Genomic DNA, 9891 nt, shown 5'->3' on the forward strand with positions numbered 1-9891 from the left:
TACTCCAATTAGTCAGATTGTCTGTATTCACCACCCTCTCTGATTTTTGCAGTATCAATTGCCCTGCAATGTCAATTTTCTGATGGGTCCAAGAAAAGTCATTGAATTTTATTTTTTTTTCTTCTTTTTTTAGTTGTAAGGGTAGGATTGACATTTCAAAGTTCTTTACATGTCAGAAGTTCTAGTATTGGATTATAACTAAAGTACAAGATAAATATCCATGATTCCATTCTGATATAAATAAGTGATGCAATAAATAAATACACAGAGGAGAATAGACAAATCTCCCAGGCATAAAAATTCCGACTAATTATATAGACGACACCACCCTCAAGAAACGTAGGCATAATTCTTAAGTGCCTTGTGGTTTCTTTCCAAATGACTTCCTTGGCTTCAGTGGGAAGGTAAAAAAAAATACATATATATATATGTATATATTTCAAATACCCAAATTATAGATTTTTATATCATCTTCCTCAACATGCTTTGTCAATTAACCAACTGTTGACAATTCTTGAATTAAACTGACTCTCCAAAACTGCAGATTTCCCTGCAGACATAAGACCTTTACAAGTGGAGTCACCACATGGTTGAGAGCCATAGAGACACGTGCTCCAGAGACTAGAAGAGAGAATGGGACTGAGCTTTACTAGGCCATTTTTCCACATTAACCATGCAGATTAATACACTCCTCCTACTCTGGAGAGTGAGTGATGAGTGAACAGAAGCCAGGGGTGTTATGACAATGGACTAGCCAGCACATGGCACAAAACATCAAGAAGGGGAAAACTATGCTTCCTTAACATTAGTAAAAAAAACATTAACTAGGATTGTGTTTATCTGTGTATAAAAGACCTTAGATTATAGTAGTTAACCAAACTGGAGTTTATGTCATGCCACACACACACACACACACACACACACACACACACACACCAACACACACACACACACACACACACAATATCAGGCAATTCAGTTGTTAAGGCAGCTCTATTGAGCCATCAAGGAACCAGGCTTTTTTAATTTACTACTCTGTCATTCTAAACTATGGCTACCATATTCCACATTCAACTCCATGTTCCAGACAAGAAGAAGGAAGAAATTTATACAGGGAGTCTCAACAGAGTTTTGCTCGTATCTAACTGGTCAGAAATGAGTCTGAGGTTCATCTCTAGTTGCAAGGAAGATTCAAAAGTTAAGACTTTTAGCTTCCCAGTCTTTATAATGGTGGAAAGTTATGGGAAGGTGGTTTTGAATGGGTGCTGAGTGAACTAACTCTCAATAAAAACAAGTAGTACACATCATGTTCTTCTAATGCATTATTTTCAGAAATTGATAAAATATTGTGCCATGAAGAAAGTCTCAAAAATTCCAAAGAGTAAATAAGTTCCAAAGATCTCTGAATCAATGTAACAAACGCAGCACTCATTGCAGCTTTCTTCTCCTACTCTAAAACCTAGAAATATGGACAATATATTCAATAATAAATCAATCTATAACATGATACAAAAAAAATGGAGAGCCATTGATGAAACAGAAAAAATGAGGAAACTCCAAAGATGAAAGGCAAATGTGATGGAATTAGGGAAGAATAGAAGCCCAAAAGATGCACAGGAAAGGATTACTACAAAATTAATGTAGATTCAGACTGAGAAATGTCTGATACTAACAGAAGCAGAGGGCCATGAGAAAACCAACCTGGTGACTAATGGGTAGTGCAGTAGGAGTAGACAGGCAGCTCTATCTTTCTGCACATACACTCTTGGACCAAGAAGTGAGCTGATAGTCAAAAAACACCAGTGGGTATCCCAGAATATTGGAGATTGGGTTAGAAAACAAGACAGTGACTCACATGACTATAAACAGCCATGCCCCGTGAAGCATAGGGAACAAGCTCAACAATAAATCAATATATTTGCACACCCCACATCTCCACTACAACAGGTTGCATCAAACAAAGACAGCAGCATTTGGAGATTGCCTACTAGAAAGAAAAACAACCAACCAGAGATCAAGATGGCTTGGTCCAAACTTTGTACAGGTCTCTTCCTGACTTTAACCCTCTGGCCTCCCTTTTTTCTTGGGGTATTTTCTTGAGAAAACTTGTAGTTGTAAATTTTTTCTCTGCCCCTTTGCAATATATATAAATATTCTCCTAACCTCTTGGCAGTTTTATACCTAGGAAATGTCTTTCTCAAGGACCTGGGAACTATCTCTTGAAATGTAAATATTGAAGGAGATAGCACTCCATCTCCCAGTCTCTGTGGTGAATAAGAGCTTATCTTCTAAGAGTGCCAATTAGCAAACACCGATGTCCTAATCACAGACAAAAATATTGCAATCTCAGGAATAATTCAATGTGCTTGACACATCCTATTGGTCAAGCTCCCACTAAAATCCTCCAGTACTTTTCCGCTAGCTCACCCCAGGGCTTAAATTCATTCCACCTGACACATTATCCCAACCCAAACCCACCATTTGTTTTAGCAGAACTGGGTATGCACACTTGGTCTGTTCTCTCTCCCCCATTGCTGGCAATGGGATCAGAATAAAATCAACTTTCATTTGCTCATCATGTCCAGTTTTTCTTTAACACCAAATACAACCATCTATTTGAGCCAAATCAACATGAAAGAGTGGCATTAAAGTTAATAAGCACTACTCACATCTGAAGAGATAGAATAAACTCAAAATCAACCAAAAAGGCTCCTCAAAAGGTAACCTTCTCTATGTCAACTCTCTACTTCAAGATGCCAGTCCCTCATCCCTTCAGGTCTAGTGGTGGTGACAAGTGCTGTTACTAGCCCTAGGTAACTGCACTATCACTTAGGATCTCTTACGATGACACCCTTATCAATAGTCCCTTCGTAACTAATCTTTTCTCAAATTGTTCTAATTTGAGAAATAACAAGTGTTGGCAAGGAACGTGGAGAAAAGGGAACTCTCGTGCACTGTTAATGGGAATGTAAATTGGTGCAGACACTATGGAAACAGCATGGAGGTTCCTCAAAAATTTAAAAATAGAACTACCATGTGATTCAGGAATTTCACTTCTGAGTATTTATCTGAAGAAAACAAAACACTAATTGGAAAAGATATATGCATTCCTGTGTTCATTGCAGCATTATTTACCATAGTCAAGATATGGAAACAACCTAAGTGTTTATCAATGGATGAATGGATAAAGAAGATGTGGTATATGTAATGGAATACTATTCAGCCATAAAAAATGAAATCTTGTCATTTGCAACAACATGGGTGGGCTTGAGGGTATTATGCTAAGTGAAGTAATTCAGACAGAGAAGGACAAATACCATAAGATTTCACTTATATGTGAAATTAAAAAAAAAAACAAGCTCATAGATAGAGGGAACAGATGGGTGGTTGTCAGAGGTGGGGGAGGGGGTGTGTGCAAGTAGGAAATGAGTGAAGGGCGTCAAGGGGTACAAACTTATACTTACAAAATAAGTAAGTCATGGGGATGTAATATACAGCATGGTGACTATAGCTAACAATACTCTATACCATATTTGAAAGTTGCTAAGAGAGAAACTCTTAAAAGTCCTCATCACAAGGAAAAAAATTTTTTGTAGTTACGTGTGGTGACAGATGTTAACTAGATTCATTGTGCTCACCATTTTACAATATATACAAATGTCGAATCATTATGTTGTACACCTGAACTTAATATACTGTTATGTGTTAATTATACCTCAATAAAAAGCATTTTTTAAATTATTCTAATTAGAGTGGGCCATCTGTTCTCTATTGGTATTCCATCTACTACAATGCTCATTCAATTAGGTGGTATAGATGTCATTACCAAAAGCAGTTTCAATGTCGTGATAGGACAGATTTTAGATGGCCATAGAGTAAAAAGGTGAGGAGTTGAAGGTATACAAAGACGGCTCTTACAAGAGGATGGATCAGTGAAAGGCAGACCCTGAAGATACAGGAGTGAGATGGGAAGTGCCATGGAAAGACCTAGGCAGATGTATGTGGAAAAGAGATTTTTGAAGTTGGCAGTCCTTGGAATCTTCCTATATTGACGTGCATTATACAGGAGAGAGGAAGACTGCTGACAAATGAAAAAGGAGACACAGTCAGTTCTGCTATGTCACTTGTCTGAACGTACAAACATGTTCCAGCACCAATGATATATTACAAAACAGTTTGGGCGTAACTGAATTTGACATTTGGCTTTGTGCAATTTTGTCCCCTACGAACACTGGTTGAATGCAGAAAACTGCATCAAACTGAAGAAAAACTGCATGAGAATACACAAAACACACACACACATACCTCTAACACTTGGCAGCTACCTTCATTCAATTTACAACTTTCCTTCTGATTGCAGATAAAGCTCCTTCTACCACTTCACGGTAACTCACAAGCTGCAACACTTTCACCCACTTGCACAAGCAATTATCATGTCTTTTTCATAGAAAAGTGTTGCATTCATTGTAGGATTTGTATTTTTCTTAACCATTTAACATGTGTAAGACTCTGTGACTGTATTAGTTTTCTTTTTTGTGTCACTGCTGAAGTTTTTGAGTGCTGTGCTCCTAACTCCATTTTTCCATAAATCTTGTGGTTTTTCTTGTGGGATTTTGCATAACACAATGATTTTTAAGAACTGACTATACCTGCTAGAGTGAGTGAGGAGGAAACCAAGCCTAGACAGAAGGGATACCACACCTCTTCCAACAGTTCAAGCTGGCAGAGCCATCCATCTGGTGGGCCTGCTCCCTGGGACTAGGTTTAAGTAGGACTCTTCCCTGAAGAGATCAAGACAAGCCTCCAAAGTCACTGGGAACCCTTCCTGCTGGAGTGAGACAACAACCTGCCCCAGAGGTAGTTGGATGAGACTGAGGACTGCCATGGAATGAGCCCAGGGAGAGTAAGACCAAGACCAGGTCACTTCACAGCTGTGATTTACGACCAAAATCCCAGGAGTGATGGGAAGAGGAATAGATCTGCTCTGAGCAACAGAAGGCCAAGCACAGGCAGCAACAGCCTGGAGAAGGGAAGCAGCCCAGAAGGAGGCAGCAGCCTAAAGGCATCCTCGTGGTGCCTCTCTCAGTAGTAAGTAAACCAGCCAATGTCATGGGCTCTGGGAGGAGAATCAATGGAGGCGGACCACTTACCTCCCTAGGATTCTGTCCTGGTCTACGATTCTGGCTCACTATCCTTGGATTTCTCAATTTGCCTTTCTTCACCCTCCATCAGGCTCTTCACCTGTGCAGTGGTTAGGAGCTATATCTGGGAATGAGGCCAAAGAGATGAGGCTGAGCTCTGATATGGCCATGTTGGAGGAGATGGGGCTCTCCAGCCAGAGGAGTATGCAAAGCAAACCTCTTGACCCTCACAGTGTCAGGCACACAGAAGGCTCTCAGTAAAAAACTGGTGAGTAAACAACCCAACTAAGAAATTCTTGAATAATAAATTATAAGGCAAAGATTCCTAGAATAAGAAGATTTTATGAATCATGAGGCTCAATTCATTCATGATTTGGAACTTTTACAGTACATAAAATACATTGTTAATGTGTTTTACTTGTAAGACACAAAAGCCAACACCATTCTCAATGAAAAATTTAATAGACTTTTATTAAATCAGTCAAGGGGGAAAATGAGTTTTGCTGCTATCACTATTGTTTCACATTGTTCTGATTAAAGTATAACAGAAAAATGTAAATAAGAGGTATAATATTTGGAAAAGAGAGTTTCAAATTGTCATTTTTACAACATTTATGAGGTCTGACTAGAAAAATCAGAGAGAAAAATGAACTGAAAAAATTTTTCAACTGATAATAAAATAGTAAAGTGAATCAAAGAAAGGTAACAGAAATCTGCACGTTTTCTATGTACTAGTAAAACTTAGTTAGAAAATATTCTCTAGAAAAACATTCCACTCTAAAAACTTCAAATATAGTGAAAAAAAATAGTGTGAAATATTGAGAATATAAATAATGTCCTTTAGCGACATACGTAAAAGAAAATTTAAGTAAAGGAAGAGATGTATCAGATTGCGAAGAGGAAAAATATTTTTAAAATGTTAGTTTTGCAAATTAATTTTCATATTTCACATGATCCCCACTAAATTTAAATATTTTGGGAATAAACCAAAGAAATTAAAATATTCCTGGCAGTCTAGACATTAAAAAGAGCTTTAAAATTTTAAATGTAAAATATTAAGTGGAAAAAAGATCTACTGTTACACTTGAGACTAATATAATGTTATATGCCCACTATACGTTAGTTTTGAAAAAATCTATTGTGTGTTAAATCTCTTATAAATCTAGAAATGTTTTAATCACTATAGCACTCTCATCACAATGTACAGATAGAAAAATGGAGCAGAATATATTAGACCCAATGCATATAAGAACTTACTGTTTACAAAAGGAGGCATCAACAGTGAATGGGAAAAGAAACTAAAACTTTTATATATTTGGAGAAAAATAAAACAATACAAATATATTTGTTCCACTGTAGACCAAAATCTATTCAAGATAAATGAGTTACATTTTTTGTAATTAACCACTAAAAACAGAAAAAAAGTAATGAGAAATGAATAGTAATCAAAATTCTGAGTTGAAAATGATTCTCTAATCCATTCAAAGTATATTGCCCATTTTCCCTTTCTGATAAAATAACCTGAAAATGTTCTACAGCCATGCAAGATTTGAATCAAAATATGACCTCTCAAATGGGGAGGTACTGTTATGAAAAGATATATGAAGAACATTGATTTCATCTAAGTATAAATATGTAAATATTTAAATATTAAAATATCTATGATAGTTAAATCTAGTACATATTAAAATTCCCTTAAGAAAAAAAATATTGTTTTGCATATCTTTAAAATAATGCCCTTGGGAAAGCCCCACTCAAATTTAGAAGTGGTAGGAAAGTTACTGGTAATTTAATCATCTTACATACGGCAGTATTTAAAAAAATCAGTAAATTGAAAAATATGGGTTTTAATATGTTTTCAGTTTAACTTTTTTGATCAGAAGGGGAGAAGAGGTTATACCTTAAAAGAACAATTTGTATCAACCCATCAGCAATAGTCTAATGGAAAGTGCCTAGCAACAAAATACAAAATACTAAGATTTTAGTCCCAGCTCATTTATCATTTAAAATTCTAAACTCAGATAAATCATTTAACTTCTATTAACCTCAATTTCTTCAAATTCAAAAAAGGTCTTTCAAAGGTGTTTTTGTGAGAACATCTTAACTGTATACAAAACAAAATCATTATGATAATTCTTGTTTTGACTTCTCGTTCTTCCCTAGAAGACGTCCAAGAAGGAGTATATCTATTCTGTACTTAGTGTTTGCCTCCTGAAAAATCAGACTGCTCATAATGATTGTGTCTCCCGCTTTTTGTGCACATCCTCTTGCTCCATGTGAAAAAACACCATTGAGTGACATGGAGCCAGTAACTGATTCCCCTCTGACTCTGTTTCTGCTGTAATCTTCCTTTTAGGGCCTATTTTGGACATCTCAGTTACTCTTTAAGAACATTTTCCAGAGACATGGGGGAATATCATGATCGAAGGGACTATCAGCGAGTCATGTCTTTAAGTTAAATCTGAATCTCAGCTGAAGATCTAACCAAGCTTCCTTCTTGTTTCCCTTTATCTACAGACAGACACTAAGGATTAAGATGCCCCAAGATATTGATATCTCCCAGTGTCTAACCAATAGCTCAAGACTTCAAGTGTCTAAGTTCATCCTGATTGGGACTCCCAGGCTTTCATGAGTGGCAACACTGGCTCTTCTTGCCCCTGGTTCTGATATACCTCTTAGCTCATGGTGCCAATATCCTCATTGTGATCAACATTCACCATGAGCTTAACCTGCACCAGCCAATGTATCAATTCCTTAGTATCCTGGCTGTAGTGGACATTGGCTTGGCTACTACCCTCATGGCCAAGATTCTGGCCATCTTTTCGTTTGATGCCAAAGCCGTCAGCCTCCTTGAGTTCTTTACTCAAATCTATGCTGTTCACTATTTTATTAGCATGGAGTCAGCCATCTTCTTCTGCATGGCTATGGATAGATATGTAGCCATCTGCCACCCACTTCAATACTCCTCCATGGTTACTGAAGCTTTTGTGGGGAAAGCCATAGTATTCATGGTGCTTAGGAATGTCCTACTCACCATCCCAGTACCTATACTGGCTGCCCAGAGACACTACTGCGCCAAGAACGAAATTGAGCACTGCATGTGCTCTAACCCAGGGGTCACTGGCTTGGCCTGTGATGACAACACCATTAATAGGTTTTATCAGTTGGCTTTGGCGTGGGTCCTTGGGGGAAGTGACATGGCTCTAGTCTTTATCTCCTATGTTCTGATCTTTCGCTCTGTGCTGTGACTGAACTCTGCAGAGGCAATAGTCAAGGCTCTGAGCACCTGCAGTTCCCATCTCATCCTCATCTTCTTCTTCTACACAACCATTATTGTAGTGTCTATAGCCCACCTAGCAGGAAAAGCAGTTCCCATCTTCCCTGTTCTTCCTAATGTGCTTAACATTGTCATCCCCCCAGCCCTTACCCCCATGGTATATGCTCTTAGAGCCCAAGACCTAAGAGTGGGCTTCCAGAGGGTGCTTGAGTTAGATGAGAATATGTCCCAGAAGTAACACAAACTTAAAGAATGGGATATGAGATACTGCAAAAGAGCACAGGTTTGAAACCCAACAGACGCAGGTTGGAATCTGATTTCCCTCTTTCATTAGCTAAATATAATTTGTTAGACCTAGATGTTGGGTTTATCAAACACAGACTTTAGAGCAGCTATTGTAAAGATATTCAAAGAATTAAAGAGAACCATGCTTAAAGAATTAAAGAAAAATATGAGGACAATGAATCCGTAAGCAGATAATCTATTGAGGTAGAAACTATATAAAAGAATCAAATGGAATTTCTGAGGTTTAAAAGTGTGATAACTGAAAAAGAAACTCACCAGAGAGGTTCAACAACAGATGTGAGATGGCAGAGGAAAGAATCAGTGAATTTGAAAATAAATCAATAGAAAGTATATAGTCTGAAGAACAAAAAGAAAAAAGATTAAGGAAAAATGAACAGAGACTCAGAAACCTGTGATACATCAAACATACCAACATATGTGTAGTGAAACTCTCAGAAGAGAGAGCAAGAAAGGGGTAGAAAAATATTTTGAAGAAACGTTGGTCAAAAATATTTGAAGAGAAAACATTAATCTACGTATCAGAGTTCAAAGAGTTCCAACTAGGATAAAAACAGAGATCTATATCTACATATATAAGAGTCAGTCTACTAAAGACAGAGACAAAGAAAAAAAATATTCAAAGAAGTAAGAGAAAAAATAACTCATCATAAACATGCATTACGATTAATAATGACTTCTCATCAGAAATGATAGAGGCCAGAAGGGAATGGAATGGCGTATTCCAAGTTCTGGAAGTTCTTGGTGTCAACCAAGAATTCTATAACCAACAAAATTATCTCTCAAAAATTATGACAAAATGAAAACAATTGTAAACAGAAAAAAAAAAAACTGAGAAAATTCATTGCCAGTAGACTTGCCTTACAAGAAATACAGTCATGTGTCACTTAATAAAAGAGATACGTTCTGATAAATGCGTTGTTAGGCAATCTCGTCATCGTGCAAACATGATAAAGTGTACCTACGCATACTTGGCTGGTATAGCCTACTATACACATAAGCTATGTGTTGCTAATCTTAAGGGACCACCACTGTATATGTGCTCCATTGTTGACCAAAACATCATTATGTGGTGCATAATTGTACCAAGAAAAATCATTCTGGAGGAAAGGAAATAACACCAGACAGCATGTTGAATCCATAGGAGGAAATGAAGAGCACTAAAAGTGG

General features: G+C 37.2%; 1 pseudogene; it reads left to right on the forward strand.

The window, feature by feature from the left end:
- The first annotated feature begins 7677 nt into the window (after positions 1-7677).
- On the forward strand, positions 7678-8656 carry LOC101387327 (olfactory receptor 56B34-like; annotated as a pseudogene).
- The last annotated feature ends 1235 nt before the right edge of the window (positions 8657-9891 follow it).

The sequence above is a fragment of the Ceratotherium simum genome, chromosome 7 (assembly GCF_057802395.1).
Source record: "Ceratotherium simum simum isolate JZ-2026a chromosome 7, ASM5780239v1, whole genome shotgun sequence".
NCBI classification, from domain to species: Eukaryota; Metazoa; Chordata; class Mammalia; order Perissodactyla; family Rhinocerotidae; genus Ceratotherium; species Ceratotherium simum.